Source organism: Myotis nattereri, assembly GCF_964212035.1.
Source record: "Myotis nattereri genome assembly, chromosome: X".
In the NCBI taxonomy this organism is placed as follows: domain Eukaryota; kingdom Metazoa; phylum Chordata; class Mammalia; order Chiroptera; family Vespertilionidae; genus Myotis; species Myotis nattereri.
In genome coordinates this window covers 33,104,884-33,117,635 of record NC_138078.1, presented here as the reverse complement: position 1 = coordinate 33,117,635, position 12,752 = coordinate 33,104,884, and positions in this window count along the sequence as shown.

Below are 12,752 nucleotides of genomic sequence, written 5' to 3'. Positions count from 1 at the left end.
AAAACTGATGTGAGAATTAAACAATTTATACATGTAAAACATATGGAATAATGCCTGAAAGACAGAGTAAACATTTGATAAATGTTAGCTATTATATTACTCAAGTGGACATATGCACATTGTGATGGTATACATTGGGGGAAATTAATCTAATTAATAATAAGCATTAAGGACCTCAGAACCAAAGGTCAGATGACTGATAAATATTTTATAATTCTTTTCTCCCATCTTTTCTTGAGGACCAAAATTTTGGTTATTGATTTAAAATTAAATACTTAATAAAATCAAAGTTTTTTATAGCATTTAATGGGAAAACATCTCCAATCATACAGCTTATTGTTTCCATTTCTAGTTTAAGAAAAAGATTTTGTTCTGAATAGACATTACTGGCCACAAGATCATTCTCTGTCTCTGTCTCTCTCTCTCTTTCTCTCTATTTGTCCCCCCACCCCCCACACACACCCAATTCTTACTGGAAAGCCCTTTTCCCAGTAATTATGTAATTGCATTAGTGGGTTCTTTTGTAGCAGGGCTCATTATAACTTCCTATAATTACAACATGTACTTAATTTTATAATAATCTTTTAAAACCAATGTAGATAGAATACTGCCTCTGATATCTGTCACATGAGAAATTTAGTACATGAACTTATTCATACATACATGAACCTTGGTAAGTCACTCAACTTCTCTGGACCTCAGTGTCTCCATTTGTAAAATGAGAAAATTTTAATTAGAGTAGATACTTCAACTATTTTTTCAACTTGAAACTTTAAAAAATTTAATCAATCAATTAACTAATATATATTTCTGAGTCTACTGCATTCAAGGCATTGTTCTGGCAGCTCTAGATAATATTTTTTCAGGGTTTCCTCCCAATATTTTACTTAACAACAAGAATCAAGTTTCTTTAACAAATCTCAGTTTAAAACCCATCAACATTTTAATCAAAATATTATCTGAATTTAATAAAGAATTTTATGCCCCCTCCTTGCCAGGAATTCAAAACAAGTTCAGACTTAAATAAAAAGAAAAATTTCCCAACTCCTATCAGATTAGATTTTTTCTGAGATCATGCTATTATTCTTTTGATATATTCTAGTGAGGATAATTGATCATTTTTAACTTGTGCTATTTTGCTCTTATGTTGAAGTTTTAAATATTTTGTCCTCTTATCTATCACTTTCTAATTGTAGCCAAATACTACATTGTGTGTTTCTGCAGATACTTCTGTCATCAAATTCTAATTGTGATTAATGGTGACCTCAAATCAGATAGCTGAATTGCTACTCTGAGGGCACTGCTCTTTTGTTATTTTTTCAGTTAACTGTTTATGTATGGCCTACCCTTTCCCTACTCTCACCAAACCTAATGTGTGCTGTGAGAAACATGGGGTGGAGGAGAGAGAGGGAATAAAAGATAGAAGAGGGAGAAGGAAAACATTTATTATTCCATTCTGGGTACCAAAGTACATGTGAGGTGTGTATGTGTGTGTGTGTATTTGTGTGTGTAATAAAGCAAAAATCTGGAGTGGCACCAGCCTTTCCCTAGTGGTCACTGGAAGAAGGGGCTGGAGATGGTATTTAGTTAATAAATTAGTAATAGGTTTTTAAAATTTTATTTTATTGTTTAAAGTATTACAAATAGCAGTACTCCTTTTTTCCCCCATTGACCTCCCCCGGCCTAGAAATAGGTTTATCTTCACTATTAATCCTCTCATACACATATCTAGAATACCAAAGAATTTAAATAAGGTAAAACTGTGAGAAAATTTTACTTACAATGTAAAATTTATATTGCAATGTCATATTTTATAAATAAACTAGAGGCCTGGTGCAAAAAAATCTGTGCACTCGCGTGGGGGAGGGGCGGTCTCTCAGCCCAGCCTGTGCCCTCTTGCAGTCTGGAACCCCTCATGGGATGACCACCTGCTGGCTTAGGCCCACTCCCTGGGGGATTGGGCCTAAGCTGGCAGTCAGACATCCCTCTGGCAGCCCGGCAGCCCTTGGGGGATGTCCACTTGCCAGCGGGGAGCAGGCCTAAACTGCTGTCAGACATCCTTAGCGCTGCTGAGGAGGCAGGAGAGGCTCCCACCATCACCGCTGTACTGGCAGCCATCAGCCTGGCCTGTGGCTGAGCAGAGCTCCTCCTGCATTGAGCGTCTGCCCCCTGGTGGTCAGTGTGTGTCATAATGACCAGTCATTCCCAGTCTTTCTGCTGTTAGGGTCAGTTTGCATATTACCCTTTTACTATATAGAATAGAGGCCTGGTGCACGGGTGGGGGCTAGCTGGTTTGCCCTGAAGCGTGTCCTGGATCAGGGTGGGGGTCCCACTTGGGTGTCTGGCCAGCCTGGATGAGGGGCTGATGGCTGTTTGCATCTGGTGTCACCCCCTTCAGGGTGGGGGTCCCCACTGGGGTGCCTGGTCAGTCTGGGTGAGGGCCTGAGGGCTGTTTTCAGGCTGGCAGGTGACTAAAGCTCCCAACCTCTCCTTTTTTTCTTTTCTTTTTTTTATTCTGGGATTTATTTACCTTCTATGGCTGTCACTGGAACTGAGAGCCAGCTTTAGCTCTGAGGCTCAGCTCCAGCTCTGAGACCTTGGCTGCTAAAAGTAGGTATCTGGGTTTGTTTGGCTTCTATAATTGAAACACTGTTGCAACTCCAGCTCTGAGGCCCGGCTAGCTGAAAACAGGTTTCTGGGGTTTGTTTAGCTTCTATAATTGCAACATTGCTTCTTAGAGTGCAGCTCAGAGGCCGGCAGCGGCAGGCGGGGAACCTTGGCTTCCTCCATCACTGGAGCAAGCAAGCCTCCTGTTTGCTTCAGCTGCCTGGCTGCTGGCCGCCATCTTGGTTGGCAGTTAATTTGCATATCGCCCTGATTAGCCAATGGGAAGCATGTCAGAGGTATGGTTAATTACCATGTTTGTCTATTATTAGATAGGATTGAAAAAAACAACAATGTTCCCTAAACTATCATTTGCCTCACTACACATTCTCAGCACAGAAACATCTTCTAAGGCTTTATAAAACACTAGAGGCTGAGTGCATGAAATTTCTGCACGGAGGGGGTCCCTTAGCCTGGCCTGCACCCTCTCACGATCCAGGACCCCTCAGATGTCCAACTGCCAGTTTAGGCAAGATCCCACAGGGATCCCTGCAGTATCAGGCCTAAACTGGCAGTCAGACATCCCTCTCGCAATCCGGGACTGCTGGCTCCTAACTGCTCACCTGTCTGCCTGCCTGATCAACCCTAAACACTCTGCCTGCCTGCCTCACCACCCCTAACCCTTCTGCCTACCTTCCTGATTGCTCCTAACCACTTGCCTGCCTGCCTGATCACCCCTAACCAATCGCCTGACTTCCTGATTGCCCCTAACTGCCTCTGCCTGGGCCCCCGCCATGATGACTTTGTCTGGAAGGTTGTTTGGCTGTCCAGTCTAATTAGCATATTACACTTTTATTATAGATGGTAGTAAGTAAAGCCCTTAGTCATTTGATGTTTAAAGAATAATTAGAACAATTCAAATACTCAAGAATGTAATTGATTGATCAGAGTCTATCAGATCCAGAAGGGATGCTAGATATAAGCTGTTCAGTTCCTATCATTTTATAGATGGACACAGAGTAACACAAGGTAAGTACCTAAATAGACGTGAATTACTCAAATTCCCCCAGCTGATTAGTGGCATACCAAGACTTGTACCCAGCATTCTTGGCTCCCATTTGGTGCTATTTATACCACAATTTGCTGTCTCGTAGCTATTCAATTTTGAGGCATGAATTTTCTTCCAAAATTCATTTTCCTGTATTTTTTCTCAACTCACCTTTCTGAGACCATCTTTATGAAAGCTGTACAAAGAGTCATTTGACTATTAATTCCTAAGTGCTCACTGCATCAAAGGAATTTTCAAATTTTAAGTTAGATAGTGTTGGTACAGTTTGAGTGCCTAGGGCAGGGATTTTCAACCTTTGTTATCTGATGGCACACATAAGCTAATTATTAAAATTCTGCATACAAACCAAAAAAATATATATATTTTTGCCAAAAATATAGGTATAATTTTGATTCATTCATATCAGATGGCTATTGTGTTGGCTGTTGTCATTTTCTATTTGACAATTTAAGAGAAAAAAGGTCAGTGCCCCTGACTAAATACAGTAGTCAGGTATTGCGTGTTTTAAAATTTCTTGTTGCACGCTGATTTAAAACCATTGGTCTATGAAAATGTCTCTGTATAATATGGTAGAAGGTGTTATTATAATAATTTGTGGAGGAGCAGCAACTTGATTACTTATTCATGTTATTAAACCCTTTATCCAAGTTCTCATAAAGAAAAAATACACTGGTCTGATTTATAGATAAGACTGATTCCAACTAAATGCATTCTATTCTAACAACCCCTCCAAAATACAAACTGTATCATTTTTCTTTCAAACTTGCTTCAGCATAGCGTTGTCTTAAAACTACGTGAAGAATGTGAAGAAAACCAAATTAAATGCACACACCCATAATATAAATGTAAAATTAGGAACCAAAATGTAAAATAACTCTTACAAAACCTTGGATCTCTTAAAATGTCCTCATATTTACAACAGGCCCTTCCCAGATGGTCCCAGTTTATGGAAAAAGGAATTTCATTTACAGCATCTGCTTCCATCCCTTGAGATTTCAAACAGTTCAGAACAAGATTTTCTCATGGCCAATAAATGAAGTAGCTGGTGTTTTATTACTGAACAAGGAGGTGTTTGGTGAGAAGATGCTTTGAGGATCAAGGATTATCTTGTGGCAATAGAGCCACTGATGTGGCTTTTACTCCAGGGCACTCAAGAGTTACGGAAACTACTTGGCAGAAAGATTCAAGCTTTAGGGTTAAAATTCTTTAGGCTAAGGCTGGGCCTCAAGCTGATGGTGACATTTAATGAGTATCATTCATATAAAAATATAGTACATTTTTTTATCAGTGAAAGAGTTCATGAAACAATATTTTATCTTCCAATAAAAACATCTATAGCTACTACAATAGAAACACCATATAGTATGACTCAGATTTAAAGATTAAATACACCCAAATGCTTTCCCTGCCCTCTATCCTATAGGCCCCTTATCTAAAGCTATACTGAAGAAACTTGAGAGCCAACATGGCTTAAAATGGAAATTAAACAAGTGAGAGAGGCTGTGTTATCAGTCATTTGAAATTTGTTTAAAGGAGTCCTAGACAGTAGAATCAAGGCCATTAAAAAAGACCTGGTAAATATCTGGTCTAATAAGTCAGCTTCTCTGATTTAACCAAGTTTTATCACACTCAGCCTCCTGTATATTCCTACATAATTAATTGGTTTGGGGGACCCTGTGAAGGAATACACATTCCATGAATGTTGGTTTCCTCTCTTGGAAACTTTCTCTGTATTCTGTATTTATAGACATTTGTTTCAATTACATTTTAATTTTAAGGTTAAAATAGCAACAAATTCAATTACCCAACTGAGCTTTGCCAAAGGAAGAAAATAGGAGGGCTTTTGCACTATTAAGGACTACAAATATGTGGAGAAAAAAACCAGAGAATTCTGTTTCAAACTAATTTCTTATAGTCCTTTTTACACACTGCTTGCTGCCTCCATTTGAACACACAATTCATTTCATTTTTCATGACTTCACATCTAAGCTTAGGTGTCACTTCCTTTAAGATGCCTTTCCTGACCTCTCAAAACTAGGTTAAGTTCTGCATGCTTCAAAAAAATACCATACTCAAGCCCATTGCAACATTTATCTCACTGCATTATAACTGTGTGAAGTTTCACTTACCATGATGTTTTTAAAACCTAGAGCAGGGAACAACACAGAGATGGAGCACATTATATGTTGGCTGCATAAATAAACAAATGACGGAGTATGCCCAGACCTCTGGGAAGGAATACCCCATTATCCTGTGCTATCTTTTTTTCTCAGTAAAAATCAATAGATAACCATTTCAACAATATTCTCCAATCCATTTTCATGTGCAAAACAACTTATTGAACAAAAATGTGAGAAGTGTTAATTTTCCAAAATATTTTGCTTGCCTCTGTGTACTCACCATGCCTTATAGAATGGACTGAAGCTCAGCCATATGGAGAATTTGAGCTTCAAAACTGGCTGTTTGCTTTAACTATGTAACTTTTTTTTTGTAAAGGCTAAGGATGACATCTACATTTACTGTTGAAATAAAGTACTCCACTTAATTGTAAAACCATTTGGCACTGTGGAAGACAAAAAGCATTTTCTTTCTTACAGGCCAGCATACATAAATGTTGTGTAACTGATGATAAAAATTGAATGCAATTTTCAGTGCTCCTACTTTTGAATACATAAATTACATTTTTTAAATAATTATCATAAGTATTGACAAGGTGGATTTCTAGAATTATTTTTCAAAAAATTTTAATGACTCACAAATGTACTAAGGACTAGCTTGCTGCGACTTGTGAATCTGAGCAATGCAAGTGTGTACAAATTTAAAACTGGTTCAGTTGGGTGTGTCTGACATTCATGAAAACTTAGTTTTACTCACATGCTGAGCAATGAAATTAAGATCATTAGTCCAAGTAGCTTGTGATGGGAACTTGTACTGAGAATTAGGTTTTAGTAAAGTGTCTTTATCACAAAAAACTTTTTCTTTTACAATAATATTTAAATTTCACTATAATATAATAATAAAACTATGGATCTGATTTATGAAATACCCAAGGATTTATTAAAAAATTAAATCTTTATATCTTCATCTAATTCAAAAAATAATATGCAAAATCCACTGTAATATTTTATAGAATTCATGATCTTCTACCTATGACATTGTTAAATGGGAACACCAGAGGGGAATTTGGCCAGAACATTATAAATCAAATCATTAAGCTACAGTTTGTATTTTAACACCTGAACCCAATGGCACAGATTCAAAATCTTAATTTATAAATAATGTGTAATATATCACAGAAATAAAATAGCATAATGCACCTAAACAACTAACTTCTAATATACAAAAGTACTGGTCTACAGTTCTTCTGTAAAGTTTAATTACAAGCATTAAATTGCTACAAGGAAATGTAAATCCTTTCAGAGAATTTAGATGTCTTCATCCAGGAGATTAAACCAAAGATTTCTGAAATCTTGTAATTTGTATTTAATTTTAGGCTTTATGTACCTAAGAGAATAATATCTGGAGAAAATCTAGGAAACAATGAATAAACTCACTAGGAAATTATATTTATATATAAATATGAATAGAGAGAACGAAATGGGGAGGGGATCCTTAAAGCAATGCAGTTCTTTTGAATTTGATTGTTCTTAACATGATAGACATTCACGTACACACTACAAAAACATCTTAATATTTCTAATAAACCAGGCACGGAAAATGTGATGTTGTGGTCTTTATCTAGTTTTCAATACTCTGTAAGGCTGTGTTGACCAACAAAAATGGCAATCTTGTAATGAATTGTTCTACAATATTCTCATATGTGGTGTTTCCTTATATATATTTTTAAATATATTTTATTGATTTTTTACAGAGAGGAAGGGAGAGGGATAGAGAGTCAGAAACATCGATGAGAGAGAAACATCGATTCAGCTGCCTCCTGCACACTCCCTACTGGAGATGTGCCCGCAACCAAGGTACATGCCCTTGACGGGAATCGAACCTGGAACCCTTCAGTCCGCAGGCTGACGCTCTATCCACTGAGCCAAACCAGTTAGGGCTCCTTATATTTTTTAGTAAACTTCTTAGAGACAGTTTTTGGTTTATGATAGATGAACAGATGTTTTGCTTAGTGATTCAACATCTCTATTTATAATATTTCTAGTTTGACCCTGAGTAGATGGGAATGCTTTGAAAATCTTATGTAATTTATTTGTCTATGTAAATATCAGAAAAAAACTTGTATATCATAAATGGTTTCATAGAAATGGTTCTAATATTTTATATTTCTTTTAATTCCCTATTCATACCAGACATCACCTTAAAGCAACAGACTAAAGCCCCCCATTAGTATAATTGAATATTGCTCAAAATCTAGTTGTCATTTGATAAAAAAAATTTTCAATCCAGTAACTTCCAATATAGATCCTTCTTGTTTCCTGCTAAGCCAAACGAAAAATTTTGAATAAATGAATAAAAGTAAATGAATGGAATGAAGAAAGAAAGACTGGTACTCTCAACTAAGATATATGTCAGGGGCAGATGTTATATTTGTGTTGGAAGTTATTGTCATTTATTTCAAATATTAAGAGTGTACAGTAAATATCTATGAAGTTTGAGAGGGCAATGAGATGTGTATAAAATTAACATTAAATCCTACTTTTCAAAAGTCTATATCCCCCCGCAAGAAATACTTCAAGACTAGAAGAAAGAGACCTCCTCTTTATGTGCGAAGCTATAAAATACCATGTATATATTGCAGACACAATAAAAATAATTATCAGTAATAACAACAACAACAATGTAATTGCAGAGCCAGCTCCACCTCAGCCGAAACCATCCCTAACCAGTTGGGGAAGTTCAAGAGAATGACCTTTGTTACAAAAGGCTTATTTCAGTGTTACTTCTGCTGCTAGAGAATTCCTGCTATGATTAAGGGAACCTCCCTGTTCCTCTCAATTCTCACTTGGTCAGAGCTAACTGCAATTCAGCTCCAAACTCCCTTATCTTTATTAATCCTTTATAATAGGAAACTTTTTAGGCATTGGAATAAAAGAATAGAAAGATTATTATTACTAGTAATTAAAAGAAAAAAATAAAGGCTGAAAAATTTTACATAAAATATTCAATTCAAACATTTTAGAATATGTTTCTAAAGTAGAATACTTGCTCCACACAAATCTCAGAGAAACATGGAACCTTTACATGTAGTCATCCCACAGTAATTTAAACCACTACAAGTATCCAGAAACAGAGATGTTGTAAAACTTTCAAAAGTCTGAAAGTTCTAAAAATATTCCAGGATGCATAAAAAATCTAGAAACTGGATTTTGCAAAAAAAAAAAAAAAAAAAGAAATTTTTTTTTTTGTAAAATCTTATTCGGAGACTTACTCATTTGTTTAGGTGTTGAGAATTCATGGCTGGCTCTGGACTGAGTGATGTAGGTGGACATCATTAGTTTTATTCAGAAGTCACCAATTCTTTCAGTGATATGTAATACTAAGTACTCATATCACCATCAAACCTTTCATTACAAAAAAGATTTGTAATTGTTTTAGTGAGGTTATCTTCATGTTTTCTGTTAATTACTATTTGAAACACTACAGCTTTGAGGTTCCAGATTCTTACTGAATCAAAGGATGGCTTTGAAGTTCTTGAGAATCATTCTTAGGTTTTAGAAGATGACAATGAAATAATTAATGGATCTGGGGGGGGGGGGGAGGGAGTTGATTCATTAAGAAAAAATCTCTTGCCGAAACCGGTTTGGCTCAGTGGATAGAGCGTCGGCCTGCGGACTGAAGGGTCCCAGGTTCGATTCCGGTCAAGGGCATGTACCTGGGTTGCGGGCACGTCCCCAGTAGGGGGTGTGCAGGAGGCAGCTGGTCGATGTTTCTCTCTCATCGATGTTTCTAGCTCTCTATCTCTCTCCCTTCCTCTCTGTGGAAAATCAATAAAAAAAATATACTTTAAAAAAAAAAAAAAAGAAAAAAATCTAATCAATCAAATAGATATGTGAATGCTTATTAAAAAAACACACTGATCTATTGGCCACATTTTAAAATGCATCAATACTTGTGATAGATAGAGGCACAATTTCATATTTCTTTTTTTTTAATTTTTTTAATTTTTTATTTTTTATTGCTTAAAGTATTACAAAGGGTATTACATATTCCCCCCCCCCCCGCCCTTGACAGTCCCCTAGCCTCCCCTACCCCCTAGTGTGTTATGTCCATTGGTTATGCTTATATGCATGCATACAAGTCCTTCGGTTGATCTCTTACCCTCCTCCCTCCTGCCCCCCAACCTTCCCCGGCCCTCCCGCTGCAGTTTGACAATCTGTTTGAGGCAGCTCTGCCTCTATATCTATTGTTGTTCAAAAGTTTATAGTGGTCTCTATTATCCATGAATGAGTGAGATCATGTGGTATTTTTCCTTCATTGACTGGCTTATTTCACTTAGCATAATGCTCTCCAGTTCCATCCATGCTGTTGCAAATGGTAAGAGTTCCTTCCTTTTTAGAGCAGCATAGTATTCCATCGTGTAGATGTACCACAGTTTTCTAATCCATTCATCTACTGATGGGCACTTAGGCTGTTGCCAGATCTTAGCTATGGTGAATTGTGCTGCTATGAACATAGGGGTGCATATATCCTTTCTGATTGTTGTTTCTGGTTTCCTGGGATATATTCCTAGAAGTGGGATCACAGGGTCAAATGGGAGTTCCATTTGTAGTTTTTTGAGGAAACTCCATACTGTCTTCCATAGTGGCTGCACCAGTCTGCATTCCCACCAGCAGTGCACGAGTGTTCCTTTTTCTCCACATCCTCTCCAGCACTTGTCGTTTGTTGATTTGTTGATGATAGCCATTCTGACAGGTGTGAGATGGTACCTCATTGTAGTTTTGATTTGCATCTCTCGGATGATTAGTGACTTTGAGCATGTTTTCATATGTCTCTTGGCTTTCTGAATGTCCTCTTTTGAAAGGTGTCTATTTAGGTCCTTTGCCCATTTTTTGATTGGATTGTTTATCTTCCTTTTGTTAAGTTGTATGAGTTCCCTATAAATTTTGGGGATTAGGCCCTTATAAGATATGACATTGGCAAATATGTTTTCCCACACAGTGGGTTTTCTCGTTTTGTTGATGGTTTCTTTTGCTGTGCAGAAGCTTTTTATTTTGATGTAGTCCCATTTGTTCATTTTCTCTTTAGTTTCAAGTGCCCTAGGAGCTGTATCAGTGAAGAAATTGCTTTGGCATATGTCTGAGATTTTGTTGCCTTTGGATTCTTCTAGAATTTTTATGGTTTCCTATCGTACATTTAAGTCCTTTATCCATTTTGAGTTTATTTTTGTGTATGGTGTAAGTTGTTTATATTTGCAAAGAATTGTGCAAATATCTTCCACGTTAATACTTATTCTTCATAAAACCCTTAAGGTTGGATCAGAATTAATCCGAATGGAGTTAAGAGCCAAATGTATTTAAAGGAGCCAGATTTTACACACTTTAGTCCCAGGTCTATCAGAAAGGCCAGTAACAACACCTGGACTCCAACCAGAAATGGTGCAGTACCAACTGGACTTGAATAAGAGTGATGATCTGGAATCCAACCTCTCTGGGATGTTACTCAAAGCCTGACTTACGGAGAGGTCTGAAGATGGCGGCGATATAGGCAGAGGCGTCCCAGGTCCTGTCCCGGAGCAAATGGAGTGAGCAGCTGAAGCTAATAACACCCACCCCGAATTGGCGAAATTGCTCAGCTGGTGAGACGGTTTGCAGCCGGGAAGGGCTGAACTCCCCTGGAAAGGTAAAAAAAACCAGGGATTTGGGCAGGAAAGTTTGCCAGACCTCTGAGCCCAGAGGGTAGGAGGGAGACTTCGTGGCAGACAGGCACAGCCCCTGACTGGGGAAAGGAGATCCGCGGGATTCCTGGTGCCAGGGGATTTGAGATCTGGGTTCTGTGGTCACGGAGGACTGAGCCTAAAGGGGGCAGCCTGAAGAGCTGACCAGACCATGCAGTGCCAGTAAGAGAAGAGCTTACAGAAACTAAGCCTTCCCCATTTCCGCGGCCGGTGTTTGTTTGTTTGTTTTCACTGAATCCTGTTCATAGGACATTTCGGATACAGACGCTCACCTGTGCTGAAGAGAGGGAGAAGGTGTGGACGAGTGGAATCTGGGGAGAGACTGAGGAGAGAGGAGGGGCCGGGAGAGGTGGCAGCGAATTGAGTGCTGAGACACCCCTAGGCCCAGGATCCGGGCAGCCATTCTCTCCGGAGGGTGGGACTCCTCCACCTAGCCCCCAGGCAAGGAGCACAGCCACACCCAGATTCCACCCTGAATGAGATCAAGGATTAAAATAATCTGATCAATCCCTGGGAGTTAACAGGGTCTGGCCTATAGAGGGATTTTTAATCCCAGCAACAACACAGAGCAAGTAACTATTAAGGAACCAGCTCTGGGCAGTGGACTTCCCCACACCAGTTTTAAGTGCAATAGAGACGATAAACCCAAGCTACTGGAAAGAGAGGCTCTATAGCCTTAGAGGCCAACCCCAAAAACACTGCCACCCAGAGGCTGAGCCACAAACTGACTCTTAGCTAAATACAAATTTAGGCAGTCTGGGAAACAAATACGGCCTGCTTTAAAATCAGGACTGTGGTTTACAACACGGAGGAACAGTGTATCGCAGGGAAATTCAACACTCTCCTGAATACCTGACAGGACTAAGGTGAGCCAGACTGACGAGTAGAAGAACCGAAGGACCTTCACTACTGCAAATTTTTTTTTCTTCTTTTTTCTTTTTTTCACCTTTTAACTAAGAAACCAATTTTTTTCTTCTTTTTCCATCACCTGATTTTATCCTCTTAATTACTACATTTTTATTTTTAACCAGTATTATTACTGCTACCATTTTACCATTTTTTAAAGTGCCATTTTTTTTAAAGTGCCATTTTATTTTCTCATATTTCTAAATGCAATATACTTTTGCTGGTATGATTCCAGAAACCCAAGTAGATTTACGTCCATATTTTCATTCACTTATTCACTTATTCTTTACAAAAGTATTTGTAGAATATCTACTATAT